The 19,523-nt window shown below is 31.8% G+C and overlaps 1 protein-coding gene across 2 annotated transcripts in view; it reads left to right on the top strand.

Annotated features, from left to right (window-relative positions):
- The window catches only part of LOC141403914 (Ig-like and fibronectin type-III domain-containing protein 2), an 890,607-nt gene that overhangs the window by 43,190 nt on the left and 827,894 nt on the right, over positions 1 to 19,523 (top strand). For both annotated transcript variants that reach the window (XM_073987017.1, XM_073987016.1), the window contains exon 2: positions 5,388 to 5,445. The gene's annotated coding sequence lies outside the window, so the exon portion shown is untranslated. The remainder of the gene's footprint in view (positions 1 to 5,387; positions 5,446 to 19,523) is intronic.

Genomic DNA, 19,523 nt, shown 5'->3' with positions numbered 1-19,523 from the left:
CACGTTTATATTTCTGAAAAATTTTCTTTAAAAAATCCACGTTTATATTTCTGAAAAATTTTCTTTAAAAAATCCACGTTTATATTTCTGAAAAATTTTCTTTAAAAAATCCACGTTTATATTTCTGAAAAATTTTCTTTAAAAAATCCACGTTTATATTTCTGAAAAATTTTCTTTAAAAAATCCACGTTTATATTTCTGAAAAATTTTCTTTAAAAAATCCACGTTTATATTTCTGAAAAATTTTCTTTAAAAAATCCACGTTTATATTTCTGAAAAATTTTCTTTAAAAAATCCACGTTTATATTTCTGAAAATTTTTCTTTAAAAAATCCACGTATATAGGTCTGATGTTTGTTGAAAAATATTCTTTAAAAAACCACGTTAATAAATCTGACGTTTGTTGAAAACAAGTAAAAAAGTATCAGTCGGCTTTGCCGACAAAGATATGCCCTCAGCCTGTGTATATTCAAACAATTTTTTTTCCCAAAATACGTATGTATTTAGGGGGGTTTAAAACTTTTGGGCGATTGAACCGACAAAAATGTTGATTAGGATTAAAGTTTTGCGGAGGAGATACTAAAAGGAATGGATCGACATTGACCGTTATGGAAGTGGAACTCCAGCCTCAACATATAGTGCCATGGGAGTTTTTACACTCTTCGGGCTGTTTGCTCAAGAAGTATGGACTTGCCCCTTAAAAAAAACTTTTACCATCGTAATTGAGGCAGCGAATGCAAGTTGCTTCAACAAAAATCAAAGTGATTCGATAACAGGTCTTAAAGTGAACTTATCCGAAATTTTGTGTCGGAGGTACCGGATGAAGTGTACAAATATAGTCCATATTTGAACCTGATCTATATCTGGTAGATATATTAGGATGTGTAAAGTATAGACCAATTCGGTCAATCCTTTCAAGAGTTACCGTACGAACAATTTTTCCGAACATTTTTGAAATTTTGTGGGGGAGGTACTTGAAGGAGTGGACCGATATGGCTTATCTTCAAACTTAAACAATGTTTGGACAAAATATTACTAAGGCCATATTTTGGACCGAATCGGCAGATCCGTTCGAGAGTTACCTTGGGCTCCAACCACCTCACACGGTGTCATAGGGGTTTTTTGCAACTTTCATGCTGTTTTCTCAGAAGGTATGGACTTGCCCCTGATGAAATTTGTACCGTCGTATGGACGGCAGTGAATACAAGTTTCTAAAAGAACAAGTAAAAAAGTATCAGTCGGCTTTGCCGACAGAGATATACCCTCAGCCTGTGTATATTGAAACAATTTTTTCCCAAAATACGTATGTATTTAGGGGATTTTAAAAATTTTGGGCGTTTGAACCGACAAAAATGTTGATTAGGATTAAAGATCAAAAGTTTTGCGGAGGAGATATTAAAAGGAATGGATCGACATTGACCGTTATGGAAGTGGATCTCCAGCCACTACATATGGTGCCGTAGGGGGTTTTTACACTCTTCGGGCTGTTTGCTCAATTAGTATAAACTTGCCCCTCCAAAAAAAACTTTTACCATCGTAATTGAGGCAGCGAATGCAAGTTGCTTCAAAAAAATCAAAGTGATTCGATATCAGGTCTTAAAGTGAACTTATCCGAAATTTTGTGTGGGAGGTACCGGATGGAGTGGACAAATATAGTCCATATTTGAACCTGATCTATATCTGGTAGATATATTAGGATGTGTAAAGTATAGACCAATTCGACCAATCCTTTCAAGAGTTACCGTACGAACAATTTTTCCGAACATTTTTGAACTTTTGTGGGGGAGGTACTTGAAGGAGTGGACCGATATGGCTTATCTTCAAACTTAAACTATGTTTGGACAAAATATTACTAAGGCCATATTTTGAACCGAATCGGCAGATCCGTTCGAGAGTTACCTTGGGCTCCAACCACCTCACACGGTGTCATAGGGGTTTTTTGCAACTTTTATGCTGTTTTCTCAGGAAGTATGGACTTGCCCCTGATGAAATTTGTACCGTCGTATGGACGGCAGTGAATACAAGTTTCTAAAAGAAAAATCTACGCGATTCGAGAGATGGCCCTTATCTGAACTTCTCCGAAATTTTGTGTGGCAGGTACCCGACGGAGTGGACCTATTGAGACCATATTGGAACCTCATATTACCCTGGTAGAATGTTTACGCTGTACAAAGTATGGACCAAATCGGTCACTCCCTACAAGAGTTATCGTGCGCACAAACTTTCCGAACATTTTCGAACTTTTGTGGGGGAGGTACCGGAAGGAGTGGACCGATGTAGCTCATCTTCGAACTTAAACTAAGTTTGGGCAAAATATTACGAAAGCCAAAATTTGAACCGAATCGGTTCATCCGTTCGAGAGTTATCGTGCGCTCCAGCCAGCAGGACAGACAGACAGACGGACGGACATGGCTAGATCGACTCCAAATTGTCTGAAACACATTTCGTCCAAACATACTTGGGGTCTAAAATCATTATTTCGATGAGGCACATTTTCATCGTATCAAAGTGTATATGGTAAATAACAAAAATGTTTTGCAATCGATGAATCCGAGTTTCACCCTTTCAGAATTCGCGAACTGTTAACATATTCTATAAAGTATGACTACAATTCTTTAAAATGAAGTGTTTTAGGAGGGATCCATCCCATAATGTCGACCATTAAAATTAATTTTCGTGGAAGCTGTGTTGGCATCAATGTAGAACAATGGGTAAAAATGGGTTGAAGTCGACAAGTTTTTTATGTTCCCATGCGATTTCTGGCTTAATCTTACATTTTATAGACCTATTCCCAAAGAATGAATCACAGAATACTCCATGGGCAATAAGATAGCAGTGTATGATTTTTCGATATATCCACTGCATCCACCTAAAATTGATGCTGACATTTTGAAGCCGGAATTTCGGGGTTTTTTGAATTTTTTTAATAATCCGGACGCGCAAGAAGATAATATTCCAAACTCATAACACAATTATAGAACTCGTGATTTTACGTCGTTTGGTGCATATCTCATGAGTGTGCTCCTTACAGCATCCTAGTAATTGAAGTCGAAAGACCAAAATTCCATGCGTGAATTTTCTTACAAAACATATTTTTTGCGTGTAAAATTTAGAACTGTCATTCAATTTCCTTTGAAACCCGCGTGAATTCGAATTCTAATGACGCCTTCCGCGATCGAATTCATCTACTAAAACCGCGGATATAAATACCTTAAAAATCGGAAAATCAGCAAAACTATATTTTTACAAATCCGCGTACTAAACCGCGCTTTTCTTTAAAATTTTTTACATAAATGGAATCCTTTACTCGCGATTATAATATTTGCGAATATACGTGTCATAAAAAAACAGAGATACGCGAGTAATATGTGTATTTCCCCAAAAATTGAATGTGGAGGCACATCCGCGGTTTTTGACGAATCTATTTGAAATAGGTGTATATTGACGTATTTTTGATGGGCGCTGATTAAACCGGATGCGCATCAAAATCGTATGCACATTGCGCGACTTTTAGCAACTTTAAGGTTTTTTGCAGTGCATGATGCAACTGGCGGCACACAATGGCCGCTGAGTGAAACATCGAAATATGCATAAATATTGAAAGAGATTGATTCGCTTTATCCCAAATCGGATGCGCATCAACTAGGGATACGTAAAATCGATTTCGGTTAATCGATTAATCGATTATTAACCTAAAATTTCCAAAAGTCGTAGTCGACTATTGACTGTGCGAAAACCGGATAATCGATTATTCTTAGTCGACTTTCGGAAGACAGAGTCAACTATTATTCGTAGTCAACCATAAGTCGTCGTCTGTTATTATTCGTAGTCGTCTATTAATCGTGGTCGACTATTAGTCGTAATTGACTATTGGGTGTGCTAAAACCGCATAATCGACGGTATTTTTTAAACATATAACCGTCACGGATCGCATCAACGAAAATGGTCGATTATATTCGATTATAATCGGTTTTCGGCGGTTAACGATTAATCGAAAGTCGAGTTTTAAGTTTTTCACGAAAACCGAATAATCGAAAAATCGATTATTGCAATTCACTGTGTATCCCTAGCATCAACCGACTTTAACTAATTCGCGATTTACAGGCTTTTTAATTTTCATATCTTTTAAATGATAGTAATTTCAATATTACTCTTAATTTTCTATCCTTATAAGTAATCACAGTAAGCAGTTAAGCTTTCACGATGGTAAACCATATATTTTGATAAAGTTTTAGCAGAATACTTTAATTTACGTATTAGATTTTAGCGAAATAGTTGGATAACTCTCAAATATTTTTTGCTAATTTTTCGTAACAAACCAAAAAATATATTTGTAACAATATTTTCCAACAATGAGTTGTTTCTCTTTTGTTGTTGTTATAATATGCAATTTATAAAGCCAATATTTATAATTTTGGTTTCACATTTTTTACGCGTTGTCTAGTTTCTGTACGTATTTTTAATTTAGTTTTTAGAGGTTTATACGGACTCTGAGTTAGTATAATTTGAATTTATTGCCAGATTTTTTATTTTTTTTTTTGATTTTCCGCTACGGATCTACGGATGGATATCAAATGCTGTTACTGATATATGCTTACATTTTCTCAATACAAAAAATAAGAAATTTTAAAATATTTTTTCTTTATAAGAGGATAAAAACCGCTATAACTTTTGCGCGCATCGGCCAATTTCGTGAACGCGAGCAGATTTGAAACCAGATATTTTTCCTTTAACTCTATGCCAAAAATCGTAGATGTGGTCGCGAAAAATTTTTTTAATATTTTTCAAATGGAATTGCAAAGGAATTTTGTTATTTGCCATATACCCTCGTTAGCATAAATGCTGAGGGTATAAAAACAACGTTTATTGTTGGGATGTTTGTTGAAAAAATATTCTTTAAAAAATAGACGTTAATTGTTGTGATGTTTGTTGAAAAATATTCTTAAAAAATGCACATTTATTATTGTAATGTTTGTTCAAAAATATTCTTTAAAAAATCCACGTTTATTGCTGTGATGTTTGTTGAAAAATATCTTTAAAAAAACCACGTTTATTGCTGGGATGTTTGTTGAAAAAATATTCTTTAAAAAAATCCCCGTTAATTGTTGTGATGTTTGGTGATTATTGTGGCGATGTTTGTTAAAAACTATTCTTTAAAAAATCCACATATATTTTTCTGCTAGAAAAACGTCTTCTTATAGAAGCCCACAAGGTTTTTTCAATGGAATTCAATTACAACTATTTTATTACGTTTAAATTTCTTTGATATATCAACTTCTGCATACCTCTTTTTCAAAAAATAAATTCAATTTAAGCAATTAATTAAAAATGCTCCCTAAATTCACGAAAATATTTTAACAAATTCCTTTTCCTCTTTTCTCTTTACAGTTACAAAATCAAATACCGCATTTTTCTGGAACGAGAAAAACATTTCTCAACAATTTGGGTAAGTCTACAGAATGTCAAAGAAACTTTTATTTTTGTTATATTTTCTTTTACTTCCTACGACGACAACGACAATTATGAAAGTGAATTTCGGAAGTTATTTGTACTGAAAATTTGACTAATTTTTCTTTAACTTCCGTAAAAGAACTTCACAATGCTAAACTTTAAAGAAAATGCAAAACAACCAACGAAGTGTCCAGTTGTCTGGGTATAATTTGTATCATAGTTTATTCGTTATACCACTTTTTCCCTCTCTCTCTGTCTCTATCTCTAGTTGTCTTTTCAACTTTACTTTCTTTAAGCAATTAATTACCATATTGTGTTGTTGTTGTTGTTTGGGGTAAATACCAAATGCTGGATGGTTGGAGTATGATTAATTGCTAGAATTTTGTATTCTATAAGTGTTATATAATCCGAGTATGGTATTTTTTGTAGTTGTTGTTGTTGTTTGTTCTTGTTTTGCATTTTTATGCACAATACTCCATTGTTGCCATAGTTAGTTGGGTTATTATTATTCAATCTATGACTAAAATCTCCTCGTTGGTTTTTTGTTGTTGTTGGTAACATTATTATCCTTTTAAGTACAATTCCTGTAATTATATTTATGATTATAAGTGCATGCTTGCAAATGCATGCACAAAAAATAGGATGATGCGAAGAAGAAACAGCGTGGTTAGGAAGGGTTCATGATGGGCATAGTCGTATGTCGGATACTCAACACTTCTATAGAATATTTTGTCAAGGATCATCACTTCAAATAATGTGGATTTTTTAAATAATATTTTCAACAAAAATCACAACAATAAACGTGGATTTTTTAAAGAATATTTTTCAACAAACATCACAACAATAAACGTGGATTTTTTTAAATAATATTTTTCAACAAACATCACAACCATAAACGTGGATTTTTTAAAGAATATTTTTCAACAAACATCACAACAATAAACGTGGATTTTTTAAAGAATATTTTTCAACAAACATCAGACCTATAAACGTGCATTTTGTAAAGAATATTTTTTCAACAAACATCAGACCTATAAACGTGGATTTTTTAAAGAATATTTTTTCAACAAACATCAGACCTATAAACGTGGATTTTTTAAAGAATATTTTTCAACAAACATCACACCTATAAACGTGGTTTTTTTAAAGAATATTTGTCAACAAACATCACAACAATAAACGTGGATTTTTTTAAGAATATTTTTCAACAAACATCACAACAATAAACGTGGATTTTTTAAATAATATTTTTCAACAAACATCACAGCAATAAACGTGGATTTTTTAAATAATATTTTTCAACAAACATCACAGCAATAAACGTGGATTTTTTAAATAATATTTTTCAACAAACATCACAGCAATAAACGTGGATTTTTTAAATAATATTTTTCAACAAACATCACAGCAATAAACGTGGATTTTTTAAATAATATTTTTCAACAAACATCACAGCAATAAACGTGGATTTTTTAAAAAATATTTTTCAACAAACATACCAACCATAAACGTGGAATTTTTAAAGAATATTTTTCAACAAGTATTACAACAATAAACGTGGGTTTTTTAAAGAATATTTTTCAACAAACATACCAACCATAAACTTGGATTTTTTAAATAATATTTTTTAACAAGCATTGCAACAATAAACGTGGATTTTTTAAAGAATATTTTTCAACAAACATGACAACAATAAACGTGGATTTTTTAAATAATATTTTTCAACAAACATCACAGCAATAAACGTGGATTTTTTAAATAATATTTTTCAACAAACATCACAGCAATAAACGTGGATTTTTTAAATAATATTTTTCAACAAACATCACAACAATTAACGTGGATTTTTTAAATAATATTTTTCAACAAACATCACAGCAATAAACGTGGATTTTTTAAATAATATTTTTCAACAAACATCACAGCAATAAACGTGGATTTTTTAAATAATATTTTTCAACAAACATCACAGCAATAAACGTGGATTTTTTAAATAATACTTTTCAACAAAATCACAGCAATAAGCGTGGATTTTTTAAATAATCTTTTTCAAGAAACATCACAACAACAAACGTGGATTTTTTAAATAATATTTTTCAACAAACATCACAACAATTAACGTGGATTTTTTAAATAATATTTTTCAACAAACATCACAACAATAAACGTGGATTTTTTGAAAAATATTTTTCAACAACATCACAGCAATAAACGTGGAGTTTTTAAATAATATTTTTAAACAAACATTACATCGATAAACCTGGATTTTTTAAATAATATTTTTTAACAAACATCACAACAATAAACGTGGATTTAAAGAATATTTTTCAACAAACATCACAACAATGAACGTGGATTTTTTAATAACATTTTTCAACAAACATTACAACAATAAACGTGGATTTTTAAAGAATATTTTTCAATAAAACTCAAAACAATAAACGTGGATTTTTTAAATAATATTTTTCAACAAATATCACAACAATAAACGTGGATTTTTTAAAGAATATTTTTCAACAAACATCACAACAATAAACGTGGATTTTTTAAATAATATTTTTCAACAAATATCACAACAATAAACGTGGATTTTTTAAAGAATATTTTTCAACAAACATCACAACAATAAACGTGGATTTTTTAAATAATATTTTTCAACAAACATCACAACAATAAACGTGGATTTTTTAAATAATATTTTTCAACAAACATCACAACAATAAACGTGGATTTTTTAAATAATATTTTTCAACAAACATTACAACAATAAACGTGGATATTTTAACATCACAACAATAAACGTGGATTTTTTAAAGAATATTTTTCAACAAATATCACAACAATAAACGTGGATTTTTTAAAGAATATTTTTCAACAAACATCACAACAATAAACGTGGATTTTTTAAAGAATATTTTTCATCAAACCGTACAACAATAAACGTGGACTTTTTAAATAATATTTTTCAACAAACATCACAGCAATAAACGTGGATTTTTTAAATAATATTTTTCAACAAATATCACCACAATATACCTGGATTTTTTAAATAATATTTTTCAACAAATATCACCACAATATACCTGGATTTTTTAAATAATATTTTTCAACAAACATCACAGCAATAAACCAGAGTTTTTTTAATAATATTTTTCAACAAACATCACAGCAATAAACGTGGATTTTTTAAAGAATATTTTTCAACAAACATCACAACAATAAACGTGGATTTTTTAAATAATATTTTTCAACAAACATCACAGCAATAAACGTGGATTTTTTAAATAATATTTTTCAACAAACATCACAGCAATAAACGTGGATTTTTTAAATAATATTTTTCAACAAACATCACAGCAATAAACGTGGATTTTTTAAAGAATATTTTTCAACAAACATCACAACAATAAACGTGGATTTTTTAAAGAATATTTTTCAACAAACATCACAACAATAAACGTGGATTTTTTAAATAATATTTTTCAACAAACATCACAGCAATAAACGTGGATTTTTTAAAAAATATTTTTCAACAAACATCACAACAATAAACGTGGATTTTTTAAATAATATTTTTCAACAAACATCACAGCAATAAACGTGGATTTTTTAAATAATATTTTTCAACAAACATCACAGCAATAAACGTGGATTTTTTAAAGAATATTTTTCAACAAACATCACAACAATAAACGTGGATTTTTTAAATAATATTTTTCAACAAACATCACAACAATAAACGTGGATTTTTTAAAGAATATTTTTCAACAAACATCACAACAATAAACGTGGATTTTTTAAATAATATTTTTCAACAAACATCACAACAATAAACGTGGATTTTTTAAATAATATTTTTCAACAAACATCACAGCAATAAACGTGGATTTTTTAAATAATATTTTTCAACAAACATCACAGCAATAAACGTGGATTTTTTAAAGAATATTTTTCAACAAACATCACAACAATAAACGTGGATTTTTTAAATAATATTTTTCAACAAACATCACAGCAATAAACGTGGATTTTTTAAATAATATTTTTCAACAAACATCACAGCAATAAACGTGGATTTTTTAAAGAATATTTTTCAACAAACATCACAACAATAAACGTGGATTTTTTAAAGAATATTTCTCAACAAACATCACAACAATAAACGTGGATTTTTTAAATAATATTTTTCAACAAGCATCAAACGTGGATTTTTTAAATAATATTTTTCAACAAGCATCAAACATGGATTTTTTAAGAATATATTTTTTGAAGAATGTAGGGTATTAAGTTTTCCTCTTATCTTTCTCTTCTCCTCTTAAAAACGTAGTTACCATGGCAATAATAACAATAATCAACAACAGAATGGTTAAGAGAATACAATAACAACAACTACAACAAAAAATAATATGTTGCTCCTCATAGATTTGCATTATCTTGTAGTGGTGGTGGTTAGAAAAAAGAAAAACCCAACAAAAAAAACGAAGAAAGAATGAGAAAAAATTTTATAAAATTATTTCTGTGCTTTTAACCAGACCAACGAATAAAGTCAGCTGAGGATGGATACAATAACATCAGTAGCTGCATCAACATCAGCATCAGCCATATCCTTAACCACTAACCCAACTACTTATCGTAAATTGTTGCTGTAATTTTTGTGTGTAGAACAAAAACAGAAAAAAACAAAGTAAAACAGAAAAGCAACAAACTGCAGGATTCATTCATCCTTTCATTTGTTTATAAAGTTGTAACAACAGCAAGGACATTAGGGAAACAAGGGGCTTAAGAGGTCTGACAAGAGGAGCAAGGGAAGCTCGCTCACAAACACACCCAAAAGTTATCCACTACTTATGAGCCGGGTTTTTTTGCATTTCGCACTAAAAACAGGGTCGACAAAAACTTCAATGGAACAACTCTGGTAGAAAGAAAGTATACCCAGTATAGAGAAGTAAATGTTAAAATAGAACAAGTTGGAGTTGTGTTCAGCCTGATGATCACTGAGTAAGGTCTTGCGTTTTTTTTTCTATGAGTTTAATATTTTTCCATCTTCTTTTTTATGAGCTTTATTCGAGGTTTTGTGCCTTTAAAAGCTTTTTTGCCAGTCCATCTATCTGTTTGTTTCTTTAGTATTTTTTCTCTCCATGTATCCTATCAGTGTATCGTGTGAAGTGATGTGTTTGTTGTGGCAGGCTTTACGTTTAAAATAGCAACAACAACAACAGCGTCTGGTTATTCTGAGTACGTAAACTCCCAAGTGCTACAATTACGCAAATTGCAATTATGTGGTGGTATGAATTTTTAAACATTTTCATAAAGATGTTCCCGCGTGTGTGTGTGTGTGTGATTGGAATAACAATGAAGTTTGAGAAAAGTAATTTTTCAGCACAGTGGGCCACATTTTAGAAGACAATTGCGAGGTGTTTCCACTATTATGAGTTGTTTATTAGGGTTATGATTTTTACAACCTCGTATCCCTGTGTTATATTTTCCTGAGTTTTTACCTGAGATTACATAAAATCTTAATTATAAAGTCATTCAATAAAAAAACTTACCGAACAAAGTGATTTTAAAATTTTATTAATCAGAACTTTGGACAATTTTTTGACGTCACTGTAAGCAAATATAAACTTACATATGTAACTGAAAACAGGCTTTAGCGACAGGCGACATAACCTTTTATTTCTCACCATTTTTTTCATCAATCTACCCAACGTGATTTCTGCGTGACCTTTTTAAATATTTAAGTAAAATAAAAATTATTGTAGACATTGATAGGCAAAATGTTATTCATTGTCATTACAGGGAATCATTGCTTACATTTAAAATCGAAAAGTGTGATTAAAATAGATGTAGTGAAATAATGACTGACACGTATACGTCTCAGTTGTTTTGGTGTCGAACTACTCCCACACATAACAACTGAGGATAAATTGTGAATTGTCCACCTCCCGGAGAAGTTTAACAAAGTCTTCTTTAATTACAGGAATGTTGGAAATAATATGTATACAGTTTTAACAAACTAATTAAGTACACTAAATTTATTTTAACATTTTTTTAAAATACAGTCGAACTTCTGTATAACGTAGCACTTGGCGACCGACGATTAATATATTTAATACATCCCTATTTAATCCTTTACAAAAATCTAAGTTTATTGAAAAAATCCATGTTTATAGATTTTTTTTTTTTGAAAAATATTGAAAAGTATTTTTTAAAAAATTCAAGTTTATTGAAAAAATATTTTTGCAAAAATCTAAGTTTATTGAAAAAAATCCATGTTTATATATTTTTTGAAAAATATTGAAAAGTATTTTTTAAAAAATTCAAGTTTATTGAAAAAATATTTTTGCAAAAATCTAAGTTCATTGAAAAAATCCATGTTTATAGATTTTTTTTAAGTTTATTGAAAAAAAAACAATATTTCTGAAAAAATCTACATTTAATGGCAAAATATTTTTGAAAAATCCACGCTTAATGGCAACAAATTTTTGAAAAAATCCATTTTCATTGAAAAAAATAGTTTTGAAAAATCCCCGTTTAATGGCAAAATACTTTTGAAAAAAATCCATTTTCATTGAAATCGTGTTTTTGAAAAAGTCCACGTCTATTGAAAAACTATTTTTGTAAAAAATCCACGTTAATTGAAAATAAATGATTTTAAAACAATTCACGTTTATTGAAAAAATATTTTTGAAAAAATCCACGTTTTTTGAAAAAACAAATATTTTTGGAAAAATCCATGTCTATTGAAAAAATATTTTTGAAAAAATCCCTACGAAGTCTAAACATCAAATTTCAGCCATTTCGGTGGAACATTGAAACCACAACCTTCACATTACCGAAAATTGGGATGTACTATGGGGGTTATATGAAGGCGTGGACTATACCGACAAATTTAGAGGGGGAAGTTGAATACTCCCACTGAAGACTAAATACTAAATTTCAGCCATTTCCGTGGAATATTGAGGCCACAAACTTCAAAATACCGAAAATGGGAAGGCAATATGAATGCGTGGACCCATACCTACAATTTTCTTGTGGAAAGTTTTGCATCCCCAACAAAAACTAAATACCAAATTTCAGCCATTGCGGAAGAATATTGAGGCCACAAACTTCAAAATACCGAAAACTGGGATGTGCCGTTCTATGGGGGCTATATGCAGGCGTGGACCTATACCGACATATTAAGAGTGGGAAGTTGAAAAAGACTAAGTACTAAATTTCAGCCATTTCGATGGATTATTGGGGCCACAACCTTCAAAATACCGCAAATCGGGAGATACCGTTTTATGGGGGCTATATGAAGGCGTGGTCCTATACCGACGTATTAAGAGGGGGAAGTCGAAAAAGACTAAGTACCAAATTTCAGCCATTTCGATGGATTATTGTGTCCATAACCTTCAAAGTACCGAAAATCGGTAGGTATGGTTCCATGGGGGCTATATGAAGGCGTTGACCTATACCAACAAATTTCATATGGAAAGTTTTATACCCCGAATGAAGACTACGAGGGCAGTTCGGAAACTTCTTAGCCTAGCGCAAAAAGCGCGGTATAAACAGAAAAAAGTTAAGTGTTTTGGAAACTTCCATCTCTGTTATGAACGCATGTAAAATTTTGTTTCGATCCTTCATATAGAAACAGGTGTTCAAAAAAGACGCATCGGCAATTTTTTTACAATGGAAAAATTAGAAATGCGTGCTGTCATTAAATATTTACATAAAAAAGGTTTATCGGGACAAGAAATTCATAATGATATGGTGAATGTGTTAGGTGAAAGTGCTCCTTCATATGCAACAGTAAAAAATTGGGTTGCTGAATTTAAACGTGGTCGTACAAGCATTGAAGATGAACCACGTAGTGGACGTCTAAAAACAGCAACAACAACAGAAATTGTAGCCATAGTGCATGATATGGTATTAAATGATCGACGAATAAAAGTGCGTGAAATTGCTAATATCATGGGCATCTCAAATGATCGAGTCCATTTAATTTTGCATGAAGAACTACAGATGAAAAAGCTTTTTGCAAGATGGGTGCCGCATTTGTTAACAGTCGTACAAAAACGCATAAGAATGAACATTTCTCAAGCTTGTTTGGATAGTTTTAAGCGAAATAAAATGGTTTTTAGCGTCGTTTCATAACTGTTGATGAGACATGGATCCACCACTATACTCCAGAGACAAAAGAACAATCCAAACAATGGACTGAAGCTGGAGGAAGTGCCCCAAAGAAGGCAAAAACAATTCAATCGGCTGGTAAGGTTATGGCAACGGTTTTTTGGTACTTCAATTAAATGTACAAATTCGAGAAAAACGTCCTAGCTTACAACACAAAAAAATAATTTTTCATCAAGACAACGCACCAGCGCACAAGAGTGTTTTAACAATGGCTAAAATCAACGAATTAAAGTACGAGTTGCTTGACCACCCACCTTATTCTCCTGATTTAGCTCCCAGTGACTTTTACTTGTTCCCAAATCTAAAAAAATTCCTTGCTGGCAAGCGTTTTACCTCAAATGAAGATGCAATTACAGTTGTAAACCACTATTTTGAGACCTTGAGGAAAACTATTTTAATCAAGGAATAGAATTGCTAGAAAAGCATTGGACTAAGTGTATTGAAGTTTCAGGAGATTATATTGAAAAATAAAAATATTTTTGAAAAACTAACTATTCTCTTTCATTGATAGGCTAAGAAGTTTCCGAACCGCCCTCGTATTGCCATGTTCAAATACCTAATTTCAGTTTGATTTTGTGTGGATAATGCACGAATTATTTTGAATTAAGGCAGTTAATGCAAATTAACGCTGCCGACTGTCTAGGGTATTAAACGTATCAGTAACATTCGTAACAATCAGGGCAATCATGAATATTTCTCTCGACATTTTCCGTACGGAAAATAATTTTAAAAAGTGAAATTCATTTAAAATCAATATATTGAAAAGTTGAAAACTACTAGCGTCACTTAATTATGGAATATTCTCGCCGAATCGACAAAATATTCCATTTCTGGGCATAAATATGGACATATAAAATTGTGAAATTGGGGAAAGGGAACAAATTCTGACCGGAATTTTTATTCATGAGCGTCAGAATCTAAAAATGTTTAGAAAGATTTTACCAGTGGTGCAGGTTTATTTCCTGTAAAGATAAGAAAGACAATTTGGTAATAATTGAAAGAAGACTACTAAGTTTCAGTAAAAAATATTGGCGGCGTTGAACATATACCAGATCAGTTCCAAGCCTATAGCACCGGGCCAGAAATGAATGACTATACGCCTAAATTTTCAATAATGTTGTTCAGATGATGTACCGTGTACAAGAATGGAGTCAAAACTTTGAATATCGGTGTCGCAATGTGATTCACAATAGCATTTCCCGTCTTAAAATTCTGTGAGTTTTGGACGGAAAGAGATATGTTCATTTTCGATGTTCTGTATTTGCTGGGGTTCTTGAGAGATATTTGCTTGAGAGATAAGCTTTCCTTTACGTTATGCCTTTATCCTTGGGGGAGCAGAATATCTTAACTGATGATAAGCACTTTTTGATGATAATCACTTTCAATTAATGTTTTCTACCCATTTAGATTCCAACATGCCAAGTTTCATCCACATCAAAACGTGGCCAAATTTTTCGAATTGACAATTTGTTTCCAATGTGACAACTACAATACCAACATACAGCAATCCCGGTTCGAAAATCTGACAAAAAACCCTCGAAATATATAAAATTTAGCAATATTGGTTTATGGGGGCTAGACTAAAGCCTGGGAATGTGAGATGTGAAAATCATGAGATCTGAAAATGTGTATCATTACATAAAGCTATTTTAAATATTGTTTTTATATTAAATTTTGACAAAAAGTATATGAATTCAATAGATTGAGTTCATAATATTTAAGATACATGTTTGAAATTTCGTACAGGGTATGTTATATTAGTCCTTGGATATTTTGAATTAAAATCAAGTAAAAAGTATCAGTCGGCTCTGCCGACAGAGATATACCCTCAGCCTATTTGAATTAAAACTTTCAGCTACGGACAGATCGACACAATTGTTGAACTATTGTGGGGGAGGTAACATAAAGAGAAGATCGATATCGGTCATTTTAGAAGTTAAACTAAATTTAGACAAAATATTGGGAGATCTAACGTTTGGATAATTTTGGTTACCCCGTTCAAAGGATATCGTGCATACCATTTTAGTAAAAGTACAGGAAGTTGTTGCCAATCTTCGAACCGAACCTAAGTTTGGACACCTTTTGGGCTGTTTTCTCAAGAAGTATGGACTTGCCCCTAAAAAGGCATTTACCGTCGTAATTGAGGCGGCGAATGCAAGTTTCTTCAAAAGAAATCAAAGTGATCCGAAAGCACGTCTTAAAGTGAATTTATCCAAAATTTTGTGTGGTAGGTACCCGAATAAGTGGACAAATATAGTCCATATTCAAACCTGATATACATATGGCAGATATATTGGGATGTGTAAAGTATGGACTAAATCGGTCACTCCCTTCAAGAGTTATCGTGCGCACAATTTTTCCAAACATTTTTGAACTTTTGTGGGGGAGGTACCTGAAGGTGTGGACCAAACTTAAAACAAGTTTGAACAAAATATTACGAAGGCCAAACATCTTGCGATCCAACCACAAAACTCGGTGTCATAGCGTTTTTTTGCACCTTTAAGGCTATTTTCTCAGGTTACAAGTTTTTACAACAAAAATCAAAGCGATTCGAGAGCAGGTCCTCGGTTACTCCCTTCAAGAGTTATCGTGCGCACAAATTTTCCGAACTTTTTTGAACTTTTGCGGAGGATGTACCGGAAGGGGTAGACCGATATAAACCATCTTCGAACTTAAACTGAGTTTGGACAAAATATTACGAAAGCCAAATTTTGGACCGAATCGGTTAATCCGTTCGAGAGTTATCGTGCGCTACAACCAGCCAGACAGACGGACGGACATGGCTAAATCAACTCCAAATTGTCTAAAACGGATTTCGTCCAAACATACTTGGGGCCTTAAACGATTATTTCGACGAGGCACATTTTGCCCGTATGAAAGTGTATGTATATATCCTCGTTAGCATAACTGGTGAGGGTATAAAAATACCGTTTTTTAAAAAAAAGGTTTTTTGAAATATTTTTGAAAGCCACGTTTAGAATAAAAAATATTTCTTGAAAGACAATAAAATGTGGAATTAAAAAAAAAGTATTTTCGATGGAGTCAACCACCCACGATGGAGAACCCACATTATGGTTCTTATAAAAAATACATTTTCAGGAACCAATAATGTGAATTTAAGACAAATATTTTTTCGAGGATAAAGTTTTAAGCATTCTCATAAAGATGTTCTATATATGTTGAGAAAAGTAATCTGGTACAAATGGTGGACACTTAGAAGATTTTTAGAAGACAGTTGTTTATATTGCCAGACCCTCCAGAGGTTTAGTAAAGTCATGGCCACCAATAACAAATTTCCTATGCTCGCGGGCATACGAAAAATGAACGTAAACACCCGCACGTTAAAAAAATTTTCGTGTGGCTTGTCTGAAACAGATTTCGGGCAAAAACACTTGGGGTCTAAAACCATTATTTCGATGAGGCACCTTTAGGCATTAATGTCCCAAAGGGATTTAGTGTTCCAATTTGTCTGTAATAAAGATTTTTTACTAATACTGGGTTCTTTGAAATATTAAAAAAAAAAAATAACAACAAAAACTACCGCTTTAAGAGATTCTATTTCGCTCCATAGAAATTGTTCCTATCCAAATTCCTTAACCTCTATTAACAACGATAACAACAACAAACTATGGTATCACACTTGTGTTGATGATTTTGTTGTTGGATTTTTTGTATGACATGTTTGCAATCTTGTCTCACTTTTTTGTTGTTAGTGGCAAAAACGGCGGTGGTGGAGGTGGTGTTGCAAAATTTTATTTTGTTAAAAAATTTATGAAAAAGCCAGATCAGTTGGGGAATTTTCTGCCACACAGCGAAGCTATGTAAACCAACAAACTAACGGAAAAATGTGCATTCTCCAGAGCAACAAAAAGGTCTTTTAGCAAAAAGCGAAACACAAAAAACTTATTTTGTCTTGTTGTTTTCTATTTTAGTTTAAAATCCAGGCATTCTTCTTATTGTTCCTGTTATTCTGTTTCTTTAGTTGTTCATTTTTTAACAAGCCTGCTAGTTTTGTATTGTTTTTTTGTTTGTTACATTCTCAAGTATGTTATCTATATGAGGAACACCATCCCGTCATACATTTAACTATTGTTAGCCATATCCTTGGATAGAATATCTTTTCTCTCTGTCTTTGTTTTCCGTGTAACAGCTCGAAGAAGCAAGTCAAAGAAACCATAAACAGTCAGTGTCTTTATATGTTTAAAGCTACTGTCTACTTGCCAGCTCGGTTGATGATTGTCAGTCAGTCAAGTAGTTAGTGCTTTAAAATTGGCTTAGCAGTTGGAGGGATTTTTTTTTAAGGTGGAGAACATAGGGGGTGGTGTGATCATTGTAAGAATATTTTATGAAGCTTTTATAAAAATAAATCTATGGAATATGCCCAGACGATACATGAAAGCACCAGATTGAATACATTGAGTTTTCATGAGTGAACTTGTGTTTCTCCTAAAAAATACATTTTTAGTGATTGCATTGGTGTTTAATGCGATATAAGACAATTATAGGGAAAGTTGTGTACTTGGCTACCTAAGAAGAAAAACAATCTGCAATGCGAACAACAATATGCTTACATATGAACGAGTGAACTTGTGTTTCTCCTGAAAAAAAACCAACAAGTTCACATTGAAAATACTTTCGTTTCATGTATTTAAAAATATCGTCAAGTAAGGCAATATGCAAGACGAAGAGAATATTCTTAGAATTTTACTTAGGTATTTTTTAAAAAGAAAAAAATCAGAACCCAATTTGTAGAAATTGTCGGTAAAATTGAAATGCTTATAATTTCGGTAATTAGCGATGTTTTTCGGTAAGTTAGCGACGAATAAAAAACAATCGTAAAGTTCTACCGATAGCTAGGGTGTTGCCAACTTTTATTTGAGCTTTTCATTTATAATTTTGCTTTTTAATTTTACCCATTTTTGTCGGTAACTCAAAAAATTAGTTAGAGAATTGCACTACGGTGTCAAAATTATTCGATATTTTTTAATTTTTAATTAATTTTTAATTCATTCGATATAATTGAATTCAGGGGACGTCCTCCTTATCATCCTTTTCCGCCAAATTTTGAATGTAATAGTTATTAAAATCATTGCAAAGAACAGAACGAAACTTTAAGTATTTTGGCGTCAAGACTATAACGCCTGAAAGACAATTATCGGTAAGTACCAAATTATCTCTATTTGCAGAGTGATCCTGCGTTTCTCCTAAAACAACAGTGCAATAATCAGATACTTATTATTTTATTCTGTTCGATGCAATGAAAAACAAGAATTTTTGTCAGTGTTTTGTTTCATGAGAAATTAGCATTTATTTTTAAAGATATTACGGTGCTCTTGAACCAACTTTAAATGAAAGGAGCTTACACCTTGGAACTTTTTGCGGATTCTGAAACAACAATGTTCATAGATGAGAAAAATCCGAAAAAAAATAGCCAAAGCGCATTTTAAATAAATCGCGGTCAATGTTCACATTTTTAGGATTTTTTTAGGTTTTCACCATTTTGCTGGGAAATCGCAACACCTATCAAAACGGAGCTGAAGAAAATGTAGTAGCAGTGAAAATTCCCTACAAGATTGCCCGTTATAATATTTTCGTAGGTTTTACCATTTTTGAGATATAGAAGTTCAAATTGGGAAAATTCACTGACTGTATCGTATCCTTATAAAACAATGTCAAGACTGGAATTTCCCAACTTAAACTTGCATATGTCAGAATGGTACAGCCTAGGAAAAAATTACAAAAGCCAGTTTTGTAGAGAATTTTCACAGCTATAAGATTTTCTCTAGCCCTATTTCGATAAGATTTACCGTTTTCAAGCAAATCGTGAAAACCTAATAAAAAACCTAAAAATGTGACCTCAACTTCTATATCTCAAAAATAGTAAAACCTAGGAACAAA

This window comes from Musca autumnalis, unplaced genomic scaffold, assembly GCF_047663935.1.
Source record: "Musca autumnalis isolate F117 unplaced genomic scaffold, ASM4766393v1 scaffold_4, whole genome shotgun sequence".
Lineage (NCBI taxonomy): Eukaryota > Metazoa > Arthropoda > Insecta > Diptera > Muscidae > Musca > Musca autumnalis.
The sequence above is the reverse complement of the archived record's forward strand: the minus strand, read 5'-3'. Positions and strand labels throughout refer to the sequence as shown.